At 39.4% G+C, this 22957-nt stretch overlaps 1 long non-coding RNA gene across 2 annotated transcripts; it reads right to left on the bottom strand.

The window, feature by feature from the left end:
* Positions 1–366: 366 nt before the first annotated feature.
* Positions 367–22055, bottom strand: LOC114015279 (uncharacterized). 2 transcript variants are annotated; one of them, XR_003559114.2, is made up of 4 exons: positions 21951–22055; positions 13376–13542; positions 9877–9930; positions 367–3150 (listed from the first exon to the last, which is right to left on the bottom strand). It is a non-coding gene; the product is annotated as an uncharacterized LOC114015279 (long non-coding RNA). The 2 variants fall into 2 exon arrangements; XR_003559115.2 differs by lacking the exon at positions 9877–9930.
* Positions 22056–22957: the final 902 nt, after the last annotated feature.

The following is a 22957-nucleotide window of genomic DNA, read 5'->3' as shown; positions in this document are numbered from 1 at the left end:
GGAATATCCTCACTTGATCAGTAGGATGTTTCTTTCTGGAACTGAACTATAGTATAGATTTCAAAAGGCAAAAAGCATGCTACCATGACAAACAAAATATTCCAGAAGATAAAGTCTTCTTGTCCTTGTTTTGTTGATTTTTTTTTGTAATGTTTGAAGAGAAAAATAACTCTGAGTACCACAAAACAATTCTTCCCTCCTCTACCCTACCTACATTTTTAAAGTTAATCTACTAGTATTTCTTTGTATATATTTCTATGCACAACCATGCACTTATGCACCTAGATATACTCACACCTTTACTTTGTTATTTTGTTTCCTAGAGAGAAATTACCCCAAAGCACCCCTAAAAAAAAAAAAAAATCATAAGTCTGAATATACATATATTTTTAGATGACATAAAGAAGGTTAAAGTTCCTGCCCAAAATTATTATTAGCAGTAACAAATGGCCTGTCTGCATTCTTTTTCAGCTATGGATTGCAGTACATCTTATAAGCAGTCATTTAGTTTTGTAACACCCTGACAACGTAGTACAATATTACCATTCCCATTTTATAGATGAGAAGAACCAAGGCAGAACGATTAAACAAGTCACCCAAAGTTATACAAGGTCTGAGACAGAGCCAGGAATAGAATCAAAGTCTCTTGAGTCCCTGACTTTCATATTAAACACAAGATCATCCTCCCTCTGTTTCTAGTTAGAGCATTCAGTTCACCCCATCTGGTGTGCATGTGTAATTTGTACCAGAGGGGTAATTCATCCCTAGAGGAGGGCAGGCGGGGATTGCAAGGGGTGTCAGCTGTGAGCTCAAGATTTGCATAGCCTGAACATTCATCGAAATGAGAATTTCTCCCAAGGAGCATCCCTGGTAAAGACATGAAAAGGGGCAATGCAAAATTCTGTTTAGACTTCTCCAAGCTCTTAGAAGGTGATTTTCCTCAACTGTTTCCTTCCTTTCATTGCAAAGCTAAAACTGAAGTTTATCCCTTAGTAACCCCAGGCTTCATTTACTACCTTGAAACTGTCATTTGGTGTTTGGGACAGGTGATCATTTAATGTCTTCTTCTTAACCCTGCAGGGGACAGGCTGTTCATGGTGAGTGTGTGCTGATAGAACCGATCCTTTATATGGCCTTCACACGCTTAATTAGCCAGTGTGAAACGAATGCCTCTCAGCTATCAGCATCATCGTTGGAGCTCAGTAGCAGTCCTTCCAAAGGATTGCTAAAGATGGAGTGAAATAACTGCAATAATGTTAAGAAGAACCTTAAATCATATATGTATGTGTTTATATGCATATACACATGTATACACAAAAATGTGTATATTGCTTTGAAATTATAGAAAAGTTCCCACTTCATGTTTTAAGAAAATACCTCTGCAAACTGAGGATTATTTTTGTTAGTTAATTGACAACTTAATTGATTATTGTTTCTTTTCATGGCACCAATTAGGACACAAAACTAATGTGATGTGGTAGGTTGCTCTGCGAAGATTCCCAGCCAGATGGCTCAAACTCAAGAGCTTCAAATTAGAATAAGAATCCTACTTTTTGATGCTTATCTAAAATGGAGTATTAAACTTTCTCAGATTCATCTAGGGCTAGAAATTAAAAGCACACATTGGCAGAAGGTGGACCTGTCCACTGTGAATCTGAAATGTTTCAGCTTCTGCATTTTTAAATTATTAGTCACAAAAAAAATTAGACTGATTCTGCTCTCTCATTAGTTCACTGACGATGTGATCCTGCTGTTAGCAAGGGCTTTCCTCCAGATATATGTCACTGTATGAAATGTATGAAAGTGGGAAGATGATCAGGCTCAGTATCTGTGCTTAGAGCAAAAAGAAAGATAATTTCATTTGCTGTTTGGTGTTACAAGCAGCAAATTGTCACTCACTTAAGTCCATATGTTTTAAAGTAATGTTGGGTCATTTCCTGCTGAGGTCAAAGTCTATGAGTGTTTTCCACATGAATTCAGTAGTCAATAGGCTCATATTTGCTTTAGTATTTTTCTTTCCCAGGGGAACAAACCACTATTGGTGACTTCCCCTAAGGGGTCTAATCAAGCAAACGATTACTGACAATGCCCTTCCCAGAGTTTGGCCCTTAGCAGCTTGGAGCAGGAGATGAGAGTGGCTGGAGGGCAGAGGAGCATCCTCTTCCCTGTGTGGAGCTGCCAAGTCCTTGCCCCTCTGGCAAGCCTGTGATACTGTCTACCTGATCCAGGTGTGTGGAGAAGGGACAAAATATGCCTTCAGCCTCCTTCAGCACCTTGGCAGAGCCTTTAGTTGTTATCCCATCCCTGACCAAGGTCACCTCTAAAAGGAGTGTGTCAGAGACATAATACTTTGGGGAGCTATAGCCTAAACAGGTGGAGATTGTACATTCACCCCTTTCTCTTCCCCATTTCCAGCCTTTCCCCAGGTCTATAACTTTGCAGAGACATCTGCAGTAACCCCTGCTCAGGCACAGATTTCATCAGAGGAGACCAAGCTACTCACATGAGTAAAGCTGAGCTGGATCAGGCCCAAATTTAGTATTAAATCCTGGCAGTTCCAGAACTGTAGCTTTAACAAGGCTTATTTGAGATGAAGGCACATTTTTCAGTGCTCATAACAGCAGCAAGATTCTTATTATACAACATTTAAAAGCAATAATTTCTGCAGATTTAACCTCATAGATTTTCTAATACAATAAAATTAAATTTAAAAAACCCTGAATGCAGCAGATATAACCCCTTCATGTGCAATTAACAAATTTTAAATAGAAACGTTAATATTAACATTATTCTTTATGCCTCAATGAGTGGAATATTATTTAAATTGATATGACATAAGAGGATATAAATAATTCCTAAGTGTGGATCTAAACTAGAATTTCAGACTGTATTGAAATGGCAAAACATTATCAATTCCCTGTTTCCCAATCTGTCATTCATTACAAGCCTGATGACACATTTTTTTCAAAGAGATCAAATTAGCATTAGAGTGCTGATACACATTATAAATAAATACAAAAAAGCTATTCTGAAAATTCAGTGTAACATAAAATAAATGTCTATGCTCCACCAAGTTTCATCTTCTTTCTGGTAGCTGAGAAATTGTTGCAAGTTGACACATAAGTTGAGAGTGAACTGCTGTTCTTTTCACTGCAATAAAAATACAAACATAGTGAAACCAGGAATTGCAATTTAATTAAGGAAAATTCTTCATTCCAAATAAACCTATCATTCATAATGGGCAGAATTACAATTGACATTTTTACTAAGGAAAATGAACTAAAAAGGTTCTCTGCGCTGCTTTGTACAAGTTAGATGAAATAGTTGTTTTCTTTTCCACAAGGTATAAGAGTAAACCTTTAAAATCATGACCATCTATGACCAGAAAAAACCCTATGATCCATATACATTTTTTATCAAAGCAGTAAGTTCAGCCTGAGAAGATCAGATGTATTGCAGTCTGAGTAGCTACTTTTCATTGACTACTTTTCTTCACAATTTCAGGATTTTTTTTGTTTTGTGGGGGTTTTTTTTTTGGTTTTTTTTTTTTTTTTTTTTTTTTTTTGCTCGGTACTTCATCAAGAAATATACAGGTAATGAATGTGGGTTTTTTGTTTGTTTGTGATGGCAACACATTCCAGCAGCAACCAGACCCGTGTAATTTTTATGCAAAAATATCACTTCAGCCTACAGGTCTTTTAGATCTGTATTTGATTTATTATATATTTATTATATATTATATATATATATTGTATATAGATGTGATTTGAGGTGAGTAGTTTAAGGTGCAAGTCTAGCAATCTTTTGCCAAAACTGCCTCTAAATTCAGTAGTATTTGGCCTTTGCAGAGTGACATTATTAAGCTTATTAAGCAGATAGGAAGCAAATGACAAGGGTCAGACATTACCTAAAACTTGCTTTCTTCAAGACTCTTAATAAGGAAATTTATGTGAGTGAGGAAAACAATACCTTGCCTAAACATACAGTGGTCTGCAGAAAGCCAGAATACGTTTCTTTTCCCAAGACTATCAGGGCAGAATAATTAATCCATGGTACAATACCAGATTCCTTGATATCTGTAGCTATAAAATACACATGTCCTAATACTCTCTCTGACACATGAACTTCACTTTCCATCAAATCAAGGTTAGAGTTTTGCCTATTTTGTTTTTAAGGTTATGTTACAACCCAGCCTCCTGTCTGATACTATTTTTTTAGTGAAAAATCCACTTCCCAAAATCTTCAAAACCTGAATCACCTGAAGCAGGCCAGACCCAGGTCACAGCATGAGAAGGAGAGTGACGAAGTGAGTGCTGTCAACAGACTGTCCCTTGCCAACAGTGCTGAATGACATGTTGATGTGATGGGCAGCTTGGGTACCTGCCTCACCCCTCTGACTGTTGTGAAGGCTGGGCATGCACACAGGTGCTTATATTCCTAATAATTACGTTGCAAATCACCTGTGCCTTAAACTCTTCATGAAATTATAAATGTCTGTAGTTCCATCACCATCACAAATTCTTACAGGCCCCATGGCCAAGTCTTTATCACGGGTAAATTGCCAGAACACTAATGAAGTTGATAGAGCTATGCTGAATGGACAAAATTGTGCGTCTCAGAATGTGCAAGTCAAAATAACTAAGAAGAACAGAAATGAATGCCAAAATGAATAGATAGGTTAACACAGAACTTTGAAGATTAACAAAAAGAGGGTCTCACATGGAAATGAGAGAAAGAGAGGAGGAGGAAGGAGGGAAGAAAGCCCAGGACTGGGCGTCCTGAGAACCCAGATTTCCTTCTGGCTGTTCCTACTTAAATAGGAGGGTTAAAAACCCAAAGAAAACAAAATACCCAACACTTGCCTCAGTTTAGTTTCTGCATGGGTTAAATAGCAATGCAAAGACATGTTAATATTCACATTCCATAGTTTGAAGGAGGGAAAGAACAGCTCTACCTCAAGGGTTCATAAAAGAATAACCCATTTTCAGTTATAAAGCTTCATAAGAACACAGGGACTTCATAATAATAAGGGGAAAAGAATTTTACCTTCTAATACATATCAAAACTTGCAGGCTTCCCAGTGTCTTTGTTAAAATAGAGCTATTCTGCATAGAGCACTTCTCAGTACTACCAGTAGTTTTCACAGTTTTTGTGGCAAGTGAATAATAATAATAATAAAAAAAAATAACAAAAATATCCTGGAACCAACATGAACTCTGTTCTTTCTGTAACTAAGAGAAGAATCGCAAATAAGGGGAAGTGCTTCCAGACACACAAGTTAATCAACCATATACTCTGAAGTGTAAGATTTGATTAACCTTAGTATGTGCAGGTACAAAAGCTGCTCTGAAGGTAACTTTATTTTTCTTTTCTTCTTTTTTCCTTTGAAGTGATAGGGCCAGGTTTTCAGTCTAGCTCTGGTCACTATTTCTTATTCTGTATGATCAAACGTAACAGTCTTTGTAATGACACCCACTATGCACACAGCTCTTTGAAAGCATAAAATAGCTCACCAGTCCAGTCCAGCCCTATTAAGAACAGGCACAGTTCTTCATGTTGACACAGATGAGATTAGGAGAAATGAGCATTAGGGATTCTAAAATACATATTGCCACCAATGGTTGGACCCACAGGATATGTGGCATTGCACACATCTCAGACATAAGGAAATCTATGAACTGAACTATTAGACATCTGAAGGCAAGCAACAGAAATGTGTTTGGCCTTGTACAGTGTTTGAAACACTGAAACACATAGCCCCTCTTGGCTGCCTGTAACCATGATCACACCAAAATACACCAGTAATGCAGTGAGCTGCTCGCTATGTTAACAGGTCAGCAAAATACAAATTTGGTGAAACAAATCCTGTCTGCTACTTCTCTTTCTTTTGGTTAGCAGCAGCATTGCTCAAAACTGCCAGACCCAAAACCTAGTGACATTATCCTTCAGCTGTGCTGAAGCAGGAAGGTTACCTTTGTTTTTACTCCAAGGCTGGTATAACGTAACTGATCCATTCCTATTTATGCACATTAATGGTTAGACTTTGTCCTAAAGAAAGGAGTGCAGCCTTTTGTGCATTTACCTCTCCTAGTCTTAAGGGCGTCTTATAGTTGGTTCTTGTTATACTGAGTGGATAATATTAAGTGACCATTTAATAAAATATTGAAATGTAAACACTTAGGCACAGTTAGTAGCTCAGACTTCCTGAATAATCACCACCATGGAGGGAATGAACACAGCTCTACACATAAAGCATTCCAGGGAAAAGCCATCAAAAAAGGATTCTCCTTTTCAACATCATGCAAATTAGTTTCTTAGCTCTGTAGGGAGAAGCAGAACCAGCCCTGCCGTCTGTGTGAGAAGAGTAACACTCCTAGATCCTGAACAATACCTCCCTGTGATATTGGCTGGACTTGTAGATCTAGTACAAAAATTGAAAAAAATATGTGAGAAAATAGGCAGAAATGTTATCTAAAAAAGCTCCTAGGCTGGTGGATGTAGAGCAGGTCACTTTGTCCCAAGCTGTTTGGGGGACATCTGCAATACTGGCTGTCCCCAGTTCTGCGCTTTGTACATGAAGGGCTAGCAGCTTATTTTACACCCACCCACCCACACCTTGAAATGGGTTAGCTGGTTGTCAGACTGCTCTAAAAAGCTTTTGGAACATGTGATGGTGCAAACCAATGAGATTTTCCACAAACTCTCCTTTATTCAGGATCTTTTTCTTTTCGTGGTTCATACAACTCACTTCTGCCTGCTGGGGTGTTTCCACCATTGGGGTCAGCATTGCATTTGGTATGTCTCCTGTTGGCTCAGTCCATTGCACTGCACCAGCTCCTCTTTCTCTTTTAGTACATGGTACTCTTTTTATTTCTTCCTGGCATCAGGGTCTCTGTGTGTCCCTTATTCTCCACTCTTACATCTCATTTTCTTCTATTTTCCCTCTCAAGCAGGGATGTTCTGTGCCTGCCACTCAGATGACTCCAAATCTCTGTTCCCTCATTCCTGCTTTCCTCCCTTGTCCTTTACTTCTTCCCAGGGAAAATGTACATACCAGCCATTCCCCTTTTCACCTTCTGGGGAGGACAGATATAACTCTCTGCCAAGTTTCCCAGTCCTCACATTAACAATCCATATTGTCCCTAAACTGCTCCATGTTTGTAGTCCCCTGCTTATTCCAATCTGCACCAGAATTTTTATTTATTTTCAAACTCCATAGGAAATAATGAATAATTTTAGATGATACTAGGAAGAATAATAAAACTAAATCTGTAAATGTTCACATGAAAGATGGGAATAGATGATTCTTCAATTTAACAAACACAGGAATGACAATATCCAGTGGCTACCACTTGAACAGTAAGAGATTTAAAGGAAAAAACCACAAAAACATTAAAAATAAAATTATAGTGGCTGATGTGCTGGTAACTTGAAAAGATATTTTTTCCTTCTTTTTCTTTCCTTCTCCTTTCTCTCGTTCTCCTTCTTCTTCTTTGTTTAATATCCATCCTAATTCCATGAAGAATTAACTCAAAGCTTCAAGAGCTGATTCTGTTTCTATAGAAGATTATACTGCATGACTACGATAGCCTGCTTACATTACAAACCGTGTAAAGGTTTATAATGGAGAGTGATTTTAATGGCTGCCATGAGTGGTTTCTTTGACTGTTACAAGACTGTTGAAGCTGGAGGCCTAGTAAAGTGATGTGAGACATTTTTTTGTCCCTCATCCAAAGTATAGCTTTTCCCTAAAGCCCAGTGACAAGTCAGATCAGACGGAAAAAACCCTAAAGCAAGCAGGCTTCTTTCCCTTTCCCTTTCCCTTTCCCTTTCCCTTTCCCTTTCCCTTTCCCTTTCCCTTTCCCTTTCCCTTTCCCTTTCCCTTTCCCTTTCCCTTTCCCTTTCCCTTTCCCTTTCCCTTTCCCTTTCCCTTTCCCTTTCCCTTTCCCTTTCCCTTTCCCTTTCCCTTTCCCTTTCCCTTTCCCTTTCCCTGTCCTTTTCCCTTTCCCTTTCCCATTTTAACTAATCCTAGTATCCTGTTTTCTAAGATATCCTACATAATAAAAACAGAGGGAAAACTTCATTACGTTATAAACTTTTGATCACTTATTTTAATGAATATTTTATTAATGCTAATTATTGTTATATTTCAGGATTGTTTGGGAACCTCAGTCATGCATCTAGATTAGATGTATGTACGTCTAGAGTACAGAACACTGCAGTTCATCAGGCACTTTTTGTATGGTAGCTGCACTATAGCAGAGGAAGTCACCTGTATTCGTAACTATGAGCAATGCAACAATAAGTGAAAGAAAATGCTTTCATTTGGAGTAAGAAAGGTAATTTCCTGATAGTAAGCTCCACTGGCATTAAAAATAGTTGGACAAACAATACTATGAAATCCTTCTCATCTAGGGAGCTCCAAACTGAGACGGAACAAGCCCAGAACAGCCTAGGGGAAGAACTCCACCCTGACAAGGGACTGTGACCAACCTAGCAGATACTCTCTTCCTCTAGTCTATGTGGTTGAGCATTGTCAGTGATAGCATGGGTTATTTATGACAGTCTGTTTTATCAAGTAGTGAATAGAAACCTTTGTTAAAGAAATTTTATTTCTGTCTGCTTGCCATCCCTACTCACTGAGAGGAATATTATCTTTCGAAGTTTATCATTTTTACAGCACTCCTGCTAAGCTTTCTGTCTCTGCCTCTTCAGTTTTATCATTATAGCTTGTGCTTTTGCTTCAGAAGTGTCTTCAATGACTTGGCTTCAATGACTAGGCATTTTTTTTAAACCTGTAACTTATTGGGTCCTTTGCAGTCAGCTAGGACTTTACCTAGATCCAAGGGATCTAGAATCAAAGCATCCGTACATGAGTGGTTGTGGTTGATCTAGGTTTTTGTCTAATGCTCAGAAACAGATATACCTTTGCTTCAGAGATCAGTGATGAATTACTGGTTAATTCATTAAGGATTCTTCGACACTGTAGGGGGTTTTTTTCTATCCCTCTAGCATGGATATTTTGGAAGTTGATGGGAATATAGGACATCAGAAAAAACAAATAATTCAGAGTTTCAAATGGAACCAAGGAACTATGGTCTTTGCATATTTCATAGTTACTTTCTAATTTCTTTTGAAACAGATCAATAGCCAAACTTCATGACTTTTTTTCTGTCTCATAGTGTTAAGGATTTTGCTTGAAGGCTAAACTTAAAAATTATACCAGTTATCAATAATGTATGGAGTGTAATCTCTAATGCAGAAAACACAGCTGGAAGATATGCTGAGAAACCAAGCAGTCCATCCTCAAGGACTCAAGTCTACTTCCTTAAGAGAAGATCAATTCTATGCACATCATTCCTGATAGATGTTAACAACTTCTTGAAGACCTCCAGTGATGAAAAGCCTACAGCTTCCCTTCACAAACAGTCCCAGGACATCACTATCGTTCTCTCATGGATTTCTCTTCTTTTTCTTTTTCATAAAGTATCTCTTGTTTCTTGTGTTATCTCTGTGATGAACAGATAATTTCCTTCCTTTTTAGAGTTTTAAATTTCACTTAAATATTTGTTACTTCTGAGTGTGTTCTTTGCTAAGACTAAGTGCTTGTATGTTCACACCGAAGTGAAGCCAAAAGGGCTGCAAACAAGAATCACTTTGGAAATTGCTTTCTAATTCACCTGACTATTCAGGGTCCTCTCCTGTCTCAACCAGATTTTTCTGCAAAAAATGTTTTTGCTTATGAAAGATATAATATAAACCCCAGCACATTTTCCTATTTATTCTCCCTTTCCAGATTTTTGTATAATAAACAACAACTCCCAAATAAATAATTAACAAAAAATGACTTATTTATAATCAGAAATGTTTGGCTACCAGATGGTCCAGAGTATATCTTCGTATAATAGGATCTTGAGTACGGTTTTAACTCTGCGGGAACAAACAGCAGAATATTAATAAAATGTCAATTAGTTTAATTTAGTCTCATATCTATTGAATATATATATTGGCACCTACATGGTTTTAATTTCATTTTGGGATTCCAGCTGTTATTGAAGGCAGAAAACTTTGAAACAAGTAAATTAAAAAAAATTGCAAAGACAAATAAATATGTCAAAGGATGGAAAGAAATAATTTTAAATGAAGCTGACAAGAGACTTCACTGGGAATGTAAGAACTTTTTCTGCATCTACATTGTTAATGTCCTTGATTGTTTTCTTTGTGACATTAAACTGAAAGTCTTATCCTAATTTGAAATAGTTTTAATCATTAGCATGATCCTGAAATATTCCTGAAGTCAGGATTTCTCCCACTCCCTACTCCCCATTTTCAGAAACTTTTTTTTTCTTTTTTTATGCATGAGTAGGTTTTTGTATAGTTTATGCAAGTTTATTTTCCTCAGACTTTGTTGACTCTTCTGAAATACATTTTTAGATCCTAGACTGAAAGTCACTCTTTTACGTATTTTCCTGAACTATACTTGTGTTAAAAGCATCTCAAAGAAATTCAACTATTACAATAAACTTACTGTGAGTTAGTCACAAGATTGCATTTGAACCCCTCTCAAACACAAGTTATTTGAAGGGTGAGGATGAGAATGGGTGATGAGGGCAAACATATCAAACTGATATTGAACTTCAGCTGTCGTACTGGATCTGGCTGGGATGGAAATAACTTTCTTCCCACCAGCCCATACAGCGCTGTGTTCTGTATTGTGACTAAAACAGTGTCGGTAATATACCGATGTTTCAGCTGTTGCTGAGCAGTGTCTTCTGTGTTAAGATTTTCTCTGTTTCTCACTCTGCCCCTTTGCAGTAGGCAGGCTGGGGGTCGGCAAGGAGCTGGGAAGGACACGGTCGGGATAGTTGACCCAAACTAACCAAAGGGATATTCCATACCATATAATGTCATGCTCAGCAATAAAAGCTGTAGTCTGTATGTGGGTTGTCTTCCAAGCTAGCTGTTGCTTGGAGACTGGCAAGGCATCAGTCTGATTGTGAGAGGTGGCAATTGCCTTTGTATCATTTGGTTTTCCCGTCTTTCCCTCTCTTGAACCATGAATTACCTTGCTTTCACTATTTGTGTTTTCTCCCCCATGCTGCTGGGCACAGGGGTGAGTGAGAATCTGGATGGGTGCTTACTTGCTGACCATGGTCGACCCAGCACAGTCGTTCCTAAGTTTCAGCAAAGGCTGCATAATCCAGCTAGGAAGGGACTCAGTGCTTGATGGTTAGCGATTTCTGAGCTCATTATTACTGGTAAAAGTAGTATAAGTACCTGAGACCCTTGGGCTATGTCTACATACAGCATTAGCACTGAGTTAAATATATCAAGTCTCAAGACCCTTTTGTTTTCTGACACACACTGGCTGTCACCAATCTGCAGCCCGAGGTTGATAAATCCATGCTGCTCCTCAGAAGAGCGAAGATGGTAATACTTGATATGGGGCTAAGCTGTCATATAGAATCATGGAATCATTTGGGGTTGAAAAGACCTTCCAGATAATCAAGTCCAACTGTTAACCCAGCACTGCCAAGTCTACCACTAAACCATGTCCCTAAGCACCACATCTAAGTGTTTATTAAACACCACCAGTGACGGTGACTCCACCACATCCCTGGGCAGCCTGTTCAAATGTTTCACCACCCTTTCAGCGAAGAGATTTTTTCTAATATCCAACCTAACCTCTCCTGGCACAACCTGGTCCTGTTTCCTCTTGTCTATCACTTGTTACGTGAGAGAACAGACCTGACCTCACCTGTCTACACCCTCCTTTCAGGTAGCTGTAGAGAGCGATAAGGTCCCCCCTCATCCCCCTCCTCTCCAGATTAAACAACCCGAGTTCCCTCAGCCACTACTCGTGAGACTTGTGCTCCAGCCCCTTCACAAACTTCATTGCCCTTCTCCAGACACACTCCAGTCTCTCTGCATCCCCCTGGCAGTGAGGGGCCCGACCTGAACACAGGAGTCAAGGGGCGGCCTCGCCAGTGCCCAGTGCAGGGGAACATCATGCCCTGGTCCTGCTGGTCATGCTTTTTCTGGTACAAGCCAGGATGCTGTTGGCCTTCTTGGCCACCTGGGCACACTGCTGGCTCATGTTCTGCTGGATGTAAAACAGCACCTCCAGGTCTTTTCTACTTGGTCAGTTTTCCAGCCAAACTTCCCCAAGCCCGTAGTGCTGTGTGAGGCTGGTGTGACCCAAGGGCAGGACCCGTCACTGAGCCTGGTTGAACATCATACAATTGGCCTCAGCCCATTGGTCCAGCCTGCCCAGACCCCCCTGCAGAGCCTCCTGCCCTCCAGCACATCCACACCCCCCTTTCCCCCAACTTGGTGTCATCTGCGAACTTACTGAGGGTGCGCCCTATCCCCTTGCCCAGATCATTGATAAAGATATTAAACCGGACTGGCCCCAGCACCAAGCCCTGAGGAACACCACTTGTGACCAGCTGCCAGTTGGATGCAACTCCATTTACTACCGCTCTTTGGGTTTAGCCACCCAGCCAGCTTTTCCACCCATCGTAGAGTACACACGTCCAAACCATGAACAGCCAGTTTACCCAGGAGATGCTGTGGGAGATGGTGTCAAAGGTACTACTAAGGTCCAGGCAGACAACATCCACAGTCTTTCCCTCATCCACTAGGCAGGTCACCTTGTTGTAGAAAGATCAGGTTTGTCAAGCAGGACTTGACTTTCATAAACCCATGCTGGCTGGGCCTGATCCTCCAGTTGTCCTGCATGTACCATGTGATGGCACTGAGGATGTTCTGCTCCATCACCTTCCCCAGCACCGAGGTCAGGCTGACAGGCCTGTAGTACCCCAGATTCTTCTTCCTGCCTGTCCTGTAGATGGGTGTCGCACTGGCTAACCTCTAGTCTGCTGGGACCTCTCCAATTTGTCAGAACTGTTAAGAAATAATAGGAGCGGCTCAGTGAGCTTCTCCACCAGCTTCCTCAGTACCCTCTGGTGGATCCCATCCAACCCCATAGACTTCTGAATGTGTAACTGAAGCAGGAGATCACTAACCATTTCCCCTGTTGGGTTGCATGCATATCTACTCTGATCAGAGTTCATGGTGCATACACGAGTCTGATTTTAGGGTTTGAGATAATCTAGGGTTCACTCCATCCAAGTTTCAAACCTTAGACTGAGGTGCCCCACTCCCACTGAGATGAGAAAAAATACTATGTCAATGGTGATTGAACTCTGAATTAAGAATAAGCTCAGATCTGTACTTAAATTACAATGTAGTCTTAACCTTTAATTTAAAACTAGAAATGTCTACACAGGTAGATGTCAGAAGTGACTACATATTTCAGGATTACTTAACTTTCTGTCTGTGCTGCAGCATGAAGTTCAAACCTTGTACTTACTTTCAGAGAGTTGGGTGGAGAACTGAACATCCACAACTGTGTCCTGTGTAGGAAATCTCCCACATTTCAGCCTGAAGTACTGTGCCAGAAAAGTCTAGTCCTTGTGCTGGATGTCAGAGTTATGTAGATCGCACTTTCAAGGTTCCTCCTTTTGTTTTCAGCCTTTTCTGTGAGGACAAAATACACAATTTCACACTCTCTGGCTATAGTAATTTCCTTTAGGGAAGGATGAAGTACTAGCGAGAACACAGCTACCACTGCATTATCTGAGGCAAAAGCAAGCACAGTACATAGTGAGGTGCAAACAGAAGGGACCTTAGTCCCCTCCTTAGTCCCCTCCTTCCCTCCAACTCTTTTTCTGAGAAGAAACCCATTCCACTCTTGAAGCCATACTGTGCTTTTTGAACACAAGGGTGCTGTATTTAATTTTTGTGGTGTGGGGTTTTTTGGGTTTTTTGTGGGTTTGGTTTTGGTTTTTTTTTTTGTTTTGTTTTGTTTTTTTTTGTTGTTGTTGTTGTTTTTGTTTGTTTGTTTGTTTGTTTTTTCACTTGGAACTCCTATGTATTTTACCTCTAGATAAAACTCCATGTGCTTCTACTCGTATTCAAGCCTATTTTATCCATGGCCCAGGTTTTGACCAGGTTTCTTGTGCACTGCCCTGGAACAGCTTATGCCACTTAAAACCTGTGTGCCAGGGGATAATTTTATTTTTTTCTATGATCTAAATACTGTATATTATCCAGAACCATCTGCAGACACTGTGGCTGAAGAAAGGTAGATTAACATTATCTCTGATATGTGTATCTTTAAGGTTTTTTTTCCAGTTATTATTTGTAGGATCTTCCAACAGAGAACAAAGCCCCTTTGCACTTGGGGCTGTATAAACATGCAACAAGGGATGGTACTTTCTCCAAAGAATCTACAGTATAAATAGACAACCAAGTGGGGAGGGAAAGCTTGCTCAGAGACTTGCCTAAAGTCACACTGCAGGGAAGAGCTGGGAATAGTATCTAGGTCTCCTGATCCCCTCAAGTCTGTTGCTTTATTCACTAGGCCATGTTGTCTTCCTCCATTTAATTCCCTTCTCTTTTTCTTTATTCTACTGTATAAAATTCATCAGTGCAGGTTCCTATATGCAAATAGACATTCGGTTAAGGGGGGAAAAATCCACAAAAAAACCAACCCTCTGGAAAAACACCCCATCTAAAGATTTGTTCCAGTGCTTTTTTAATAGGGTAGTGACAATGTTCATGACTGCCTATGGGATATTTGTATAGGGAATTTGAATGTAATTTTATTTGTAGTCTTTGAAGGAGTCATAAGTTTAAGATGGTATGCAGCTTGGCCTGTATTTTACGTGTGTGCATGTTTACAAGGAACTTGTCATATTGGGGGTAAAGGAAAAAAGTGGCCTTAGGGTGGGAAAAGGAGAAAAATGAATGTCTTTTAATATTGCTCATTATTTATTTTGAATTCGCTGCACTCCCAATATCAGTTCAAAGAATTTCCCTTTAGTTCAAACCTAATTGACATGGTATCCCCAGACATGTCCCGGTATTGCTCTTAAACGCTGCTGTAAGATTGTGTTTATTTATTTATTTTAGTTTTTCAAAACAAGTTGAAGATTCAAACAGCCTTAAGTAAAATTTCTAAGTCACATGACACATTCTTGACTACTACTGGGCATTCCTCACAACTCCCATGCCTTTTCTGCTTATTTAGTGATCTACATGAGCATCAATAAAAATTACATTAATGCACAGGTTGTTTTGTAAACTGGGGATCTTGCACAGTGCTGAGCACAGAGGGCTGTAAATCAAGCTTCTTGGATTCTCCTTACTGGAAAAGGCTTTTGTTGGTGATCTTTGCAGAGGACGTTTAAGGTGGTATTTTAATATGTACAATAAACGCAAGGTCCCTCTGTGACATTTTCCTTCAGTTCTGAATTCTGCATAAGCAGAAGCTTGAATGTGAGTAGAGCCACTTCAGAGTGTTGTTCTTAAGGTACTTCCCTAGCAGGTGCTCAGCACACCTATAAGGAGGGCTGTGCTGTGATCACTGCTAGCAATACCCTTCCTTCCCTTCTGACAAAAGTCCCATGATTTGCAAGAGAAGGTCCCTAAACACCATTGAATGCTATATCCCTGAGCTGAATTTGAACAATGTATCTCAGAGACCACTGTCGTGAGGCATCCAGGAGTGAAATCTTTCTATGGGCTCAGGGATATATGCGTGAGAAAAATACTACAGGCAGTTACTCTGGTAGGAAGAGATACCTATTGATCAGAAAGATGATTTCACAGCTAGCTTATTTGATATCTGAGTTCAGTCCTATGTCTTCCCACAGATTAGTTGTGTTACTTGGGACAAGTCAGCTTCCCAGTTATATGGCGTCTCTGTTCCCTCTGCTGCAAAATAGGAAATAACAACTAACCCTTGCCTTGTTTGCTTAAACAGCAAGTTCTACAGGCAAGACAGGATTCTTTATTATGCATATGAACAACATCTGGCCTAGTGTGCCAGGTGCACAAATCATTTATTTATGTAATTAGTTAAAATGTGAGCTAAACTGTGATAACAAATCCATGTAGACGCTCTTAGTCCAGGATGAATATAAGGTAAGTAGAGGAAATTCTTTCTTTAAAAGCTTAGTGTGCATTACCTCATATTTGCTGCTGGCTAAATGCACGTGAGTTGTCCCAGATGAGCTGACACAGGACCATTCATTACTCCTTCTTGTTCACACGTTTGAGCCTTTACACACCTGACTATATTTCTTTTAGTAAAGTAAGGGATGCTTACAATGTTAGCTGTACTAGACTTGAATTTGGAGGATAATTAAAGCTCCTCACCCTTGCTTAGGCAATATCTCTTGCTGTCCCCAGAATACTTTAGGGATAAGGAAATTGCAGGAAAGTCAGTTCTTCCAGAGGAGCTTTTGCTTTCTACACAGTTAAATGTCGATGGAATAGGAAAAGGAAATGGGGAAGTAAGAGTTGACAATTGGTGCAATGACTACTTTTTCTGCACTGGTAAATGAATGTGTGTTCATTTATCTTCTGATCCAGAGCAAAGTCAAGAACATTATCTCAAACCATCTGTGCTTTGCATTAACTTGTTTGTCTTCAAGTCAGTATGGGAGAGGAGACACAAACTTTTACATCCAGCTACCATGCTCAGCTAAGATCTAGCAACTGAAAACTTCATTTTCCAGAGATTATGGTGTCTGCTGCATTTCAGCTTATAGATGCGTGTTCTGTAGATGTAGCACATAACAAAACTAGCTAGACCAAGGGCCAGGAAAGCCCAGGACAAACACAAAGTATGCAGAACTGCTACGGTTTTCCAGATAATTAGTAGACTAAGTAACCATATTGACTCAGATACCTCTGCATCAATTTCTGCTCTTGAGTGGATGATATAAATCTAGAGAAGTACACTAAATTTTACTGGATTAACACCTGCAAAATGGTTGATTGTGTAACATCAATCACAAGTGCTGAGCAAGAGCAGTAAGTACATGCTTTCATTCTAGAAATGCAGTAATAACATATCCTTGCTGTGTATATCATTTCTTCCCCTTTATCTTCTCTAATTCAGTTTAAGTACACCTTTAATGAAATTGAATCATTATTTTTCACTTGTACTTCCTCCTCCCCATGTGAATTAAGCTATAAAGTGGTGTGTTGGCATTTTTTTTTTGGTTTTTTGTTTTGGTTTGTTTTTTATTTTAGTGGTTTTGGCTTTGTCAACTGATATTAAGTGGAACTGGTTTTGCTTTGTATCTTTACTGACAAATCTATATTAATAACAACATCAATACTGTATTAAACTTGAACTATGGGAATAATTTCTAATCACACTAAAATTAGTAATGTCGCATATCACATGGCAAGTCATAGAGTATGGGAAGTAAAACTACGATTAGCTTGGATTATTATTACCTTATTATGGCCATTTAAATAGGCTGTAATTCTGGGAATTTAAGGGTCATTTTGATTTATTCAATTTAGTTTGTTGTGTGTTTAGGAAACTAATTAAAGAACAAACAACATTCTTAATGGCAAATATGTACAAAGGGGTTACTAATTCTGAAACTCAACACAATAATGAAGATTGTTATAATTTTCAACATTCAACATTACTTCTTCTCAGAAATTATTTTTTTCCCTTTCATTAAAATGATTCCACTCAATTTTGTTCTTAATATTTTGAAAGAGATGTCCTACAAATATGTCCCCCCAGGCCTGGAAGGCTAAATGATCTCTAGTTAGCTTGAGCTTTCAGAAAAATGACAAAAATAAATAAATATGCAGAAAAATAATAATCTCTGAAACAGCCTTTAATCCCCATGACTGACCTACAATTTGTTCACAAAGTAATGACTGTCAAGTGTTCAATGTTTCCACAAAGCCTTACATTGTCATGGCAATTCTTCTGCACTGCCTATTCAATGAAGTACCTAAGGTTATGCTTATGCTTATGCTTATGCTTAAAAAAGTGCTGCCATGCCTTTAGCTTCAAGAGTCTTGAGCACCTATGAAATTGTAAGTCATGTTTAAATACTTTGTGGAATAGGAAGATTGTTTACTCTGTCTGGAATATTTTGCAGAATCAGATCACAGTGAATAAAGCTATTTAACCCAGCTCTGATTTGAAGCCCTCTCTAAGATGGACTGTGACAAATATTAATCCACAGAGCACAGGGCATGGCTATGTAGCATCTTTGTGCACAGGTAGATGAAGAGGACAGATGAAAGTTATGGGAGAGATTTCTACCTAATAAGTACAGAATTCCCAAAGAAATTAGTGTAGCCATGACAAAAAAACCCCAACCCAACCCAAAACAAAACAAAAAACCCCAAACAACCACACAAAAACACAAAAAAGCAACAAACAAACAACAAACAAACAAAAACAACTAAAATTGAGATTTTACATTTAAAAATGTAGTTTCTCTTTTGGCCACCAATGGTAAAATGTTCCTGTTTCTTCAGTTTACGTCTTAGATTACAATATTTCACTCCTACAGCATCAAGATCACTGTCACAGAAATGCTACCTCCTTTACCACTTCGGCATTAATATGAAGGCTTTCTATTCCTAAGGAGACAAACAGAAAATAAAATGTTTATTAATCCTGTACATTCCTAAGAAGTAGCATTTCTGACAATATCAATCAACATTTTAAATTTGTGGTTTTGGTTTAAAACAATATATACATTTGGAAATATTTCCCCAGAGCCATGAGGCCCTGTGGAATTCAAAGGTCATGTGCTTTTTCAAAATTAAAAGGGGAAAAAAAATAATTCAAGATCCTATTTTTCCTTTCCAAAAAATAGCAATTAAAAGAATAATATATCTTTTTATTCTCCCAGTGTTGAGTCAATTTAGCTTCCACTTAACAGTAAGAGGTCTTCCAGAATCATAGATATTAGGGCTGCAAATGATCTGTCATGTCAATTCAATCCATCTCCTCACAAAGGTACTGTCAATATCCAATATGAGACCGTTAGACAACACCTGATGCAAACTCCGTCAAATACTCAAGTGAACTTCCATTTATTTCTGAAAAGGGAGAAACAAAGACAGCCTGTGCTGAGAGGTTTGGAATATGTGGAAGAGATCTCAAGTCAGCTTTGCATCCATTGCTGGTCGAGTGCCTAATTCCGTTCTACTTTTGCCAGAGCCAGAAAACCTATCGCTAACACAAGTAATTATTCAATGTCTTATCTAGAAAGTAGTGTTTCTTCAAAGCTCAAGATTTTGGCACTGGTTCCAGACATATTTGGCAGGGGAGAAGTGGATGCCACTTGTGCGTCACCAGCAGCATTTTCCACAAAATTTGGGATGTCACTGCGGCTCTTATTCAAAAAACAACCCTCCCAGCATAACCAGGGAGAACTGACAAGGTTATCACCAGAGGCGGGTTGCTAGAGGCCCCAGCTGACAACAAAAATGAGGGGGTGTGAATGTTAATATTCAAAGAGACAGCTACCTGCTGGAAGCACTTGCCTGGAAGAAGTGCAGGGACCAAGGGGAAAGCCTGTATAAATGTAACCCTCTCCTTGTCCTATCCCAGGAACTTTTGAGGTCAACCCAAATCTGCAGTAGCTGGAATCTAAGAAGCAGCAACAGGATTGCCCTTTTATTGTTGTGCTCTTAATAAATTCTCCATGTCGAAACCTGTTAACCCTGGCTGTTGCTTCTGTGTCTGCTAATATGCAAGCCCTCCACCAGCAAATCAATCCTTACATTGTAATGGCACTCACTTGACAAGGTATGTTTGGCTTAGTGCACCGCTGCTGTTTGTACTGCGTGCAGCATCATATGGGGGTGTGATGTGTAGGAAAACGGAACAGAGGAGCTGGTTGGTACGCACAAAGGACAGAGGGAGCAGGCTGTGCAACAGGGTGGGGAAGCAGGGAAGGACTTAATTGCCTTTAGTGCTCTGTGACATACTGAAGGTACCCAAAGCTGGTTTAAAACCAAAAATAAATACAGATGGTGACTTCTGAGGTCACAGTATCTTTCATGATCCCTTGCTCTTTATGTGTCTTTGGCTTTATTCATTCATCCTCATTATGCCCTTTTTCCTAAACAAGAGCCTCCAGGTCTCCCAAGTATCAGGTTAGGGAGCACACAGCAGTCTTAGAGACCTACAGCAGAGGGGTTTGACTGCTGAATAGGTCACACCTCAGGGCACTGCCCTGGAAAATGCTATGTGTACACACTTTCCTGACTCAGGAGGACCCTGAGAGATATTTCCCTGAAGCACTGTCTCTGCAATGCTTCTTGCTTGATCTGCCAAGCGAAGGAGCAAATGGAAAACTTCCAACCTGGAGAAGTGAAGCCCACCACCCATCTGGTTCAGCCCTAAACTGGCAGTGCAGATGACTAGTCCTGTTTCTTTCTGCTCCCTTAGTCTGACTGCTGCTCTGGGATGTCTCAGAGAGGAACTGCAGAGATTTTGCAGCTGTCTGGGGTCAAAGGGTTAGACAGGTCTGAAGCCATGCCCCTTCCTCCTTTCTCTGACAGCCCAGAACCAAGACAGCGAGAGAGGAATCTTTAAACATAACTATTTTATTTTACTTTACTTTACTTTATTTTATTTTATTTTATTTTATTTTATTTTATTTTATTTTATTTTATTTTATTTTATTTTATTTTATTTTATTTTATTTTATTTTATTTTATTTATGTTTTATTATATTATTTAATTTTGTATTTTATTTTATTATATTTTTTTCTGTTTTGGTTTATTTTATTTTATTAATTTATTTCAATACAACTCCTGGCATGAAATTGAACTGGGAAGCTGGACTCCACTGCCTGTTCCTGTATTTTTTGGGGCTGAGAGTTTAACCGAAATAATGCAGAGCTCTAAAAATGCTTAGCCTGGCCTTGGGCTTGTTCATGCAATAAAAGACATTGAAATATTAGGTAAGATGTAGAAACAGTAACAGAAATCTCAGTTCAGTGCTCATTTACCTACAAATACTTAAAAGGGGAAGAGCAGACCATACACCTGAAAACTTTTTACTGCCAAAACTTTTAGGCCAGCCCCTGTGCCTAGTCACAAAAAAATTGCAAGCTGTCCTTGCCGCTGTTTACATCCCGGTATGATGTCAGTCTAATTCCTTCTTGCAAACCGGGGTTCAGCTGCATGTGTGCTGTATAAACATTTCTTACCATGAGAAAGGAAAACTGAGGTAACCTTCACCTGGCACCTCTAAGAAACTTTGAGTATAGGTATAAGGGCTGCTCTTCACAGGATGGCCTTGCTGGAAATAGATCTTTTGCTCTTTTTCTTTTGGCACAAGTTTAGAAAGAAAAGAAAAAAGAAAGAAATTAAAAACCCCAAACCCAACAAACTAACTCAAAAAATAACAAAAATTCCAGACAAAACCGAGAATTAGAATAAAGGCTGGAATCAGTGGACCAAGATCACCTTTAGGTAAGGATGTCCAATATGACACAAATAAGGGGTGTATTCAGAGGGCAGAATCTCTTCTCCAGTTCTCTGCTCTGACTGTGATCTATTCCTTTCCTGACATGAAGATATGGAGTAATATCAGTTGCCTCTGCCCTTTTAGTACCTAGACTTTATTCCTTTTCTGCACCAGAAGCAGAGTTCATGCCATCTCTGACCCCAGCTGAATGATACCAGATGACACCTGATTGTACGGTACACCAGGGCTGTTTCTCTGGTGCTTTAAATTACACCTCCAGGTATGCTTCCTATTTTCATTTATTTTTTTCTGTGGCTAGAAGTGAAAAAAACCCAATGCCTCAAATATGAATTGACTAAGCCCAACCCAACTTTAATCTCTGGGTTGCGTGGCTATTTTACAGTGGAATTACACTTCAAGCAGCACTGCAAAACAGCTAATAAGCTGTGTTAATGCATCTTCACCTCATCCAGGAAGCTCAGAGGACAGAGAGGGTAAGCTCCCATCTGTCTGCAAATGACTGTATAGACTTCCACTGAGTCATGAGCTGGACTTTGTTAATGTGTAATGAAATTAATTAAAACCTCTCCCTTCCCCCAATATTGGTTAAATATTATGACTCACCTGGTTGCTTTCTGAGCATAATAGAAGTTGACAGGATTGGAGGAGGGGGGAGATGCAGAGGAAGGAGGGGATGTGGGATGTTTCTTCCTCTTCCTGTTTTTTTGTCTTTTCAGTGCAAACTCACATTCTGTCATGTTGCATACACACCAAAATATTTAGAAACACACAGGGCAAAGATCAGTTTGCAAGCGTGAGTTCATGAACTCTGCCAGCGTGCAGAAATCTCTGCCAGAAGCAGCATAGCATCCCAGAGGCAAGTCAAATAAAACCAGTCAGAATAATACACTCAGGTAACAAAAAAGGCAATTGTACAGCCAGGACTGATCCTGAACAGAATGCATTTTGACATGTATTGAGACCCTTACAAAAGGAAGCCTCCAAGGTTACCAGCAGAGTTGACTTAGTTTTTTATCTACCTTTTTATTATTTTTTTTAAAGGAGAAGGAGTGTTTAATTATCAGTTCTCAAGCAAACAGTGGTTCGGCAAAATGTCAGATCTCCAGCTGAGACGCCACCAGTTTGTGCTTGGGATTGTGTGCCAGGCGGCTGTATGGACAGGCAAAGACCTCCGACTGTTCGCTGAATGAATTTCCACTCGTGCCTCTAGACATTGATTGAAAGCGAAGGCTGCTGTTGGAGCCCTCAGGCTGTCTTAAGAAATCCATCCCTCCCCATGCTAGATCCTTGATGAGTGTAACTCCAGCTTCAAGAGACACCAGGTGAAGTGGGAGGAATTTAACCCTTCTGGCCCCTGGAAGCAAAACTCTCATTGGTTTGGGCTGATAGTGAAAACAAAAGGAAAGGAAGGAAAGAGGAAAATGAATCAAGAAGAGGCTCACATACAGTATTTTTTGTCTTTCTTTCCTTTTTTTCCCCAAGTAAGACATAAAAGACATCAGCAAAGAATCAATTGTAAGTTTTTGTAATTACATTTGTTTTGTAAGTTTAAGGTAGAACTTCTTCTCTGAATCCATTTCACTATCAGAACAAAAAAGCAGGGAAAAAAC

The sequence above is a fragment of the Falco cherrug genome, chromosome Z, assembly GCF_023634085.1.
Source record: "Falco cherrug isolate bFalChe1 chromosome Z, bFalChe1.pri, whole genome shotgun sequence".
Lineage (NCBI taxonomy): Eukaryota > Metazoa > Chordata > Aves > Falconiformes > Falconidae > Falco > Falco cherrug.
Note: the sequence above shows the minus strand (reverse complement) of the source record. Positions and strands in the feature narration are given on the sequence as shown.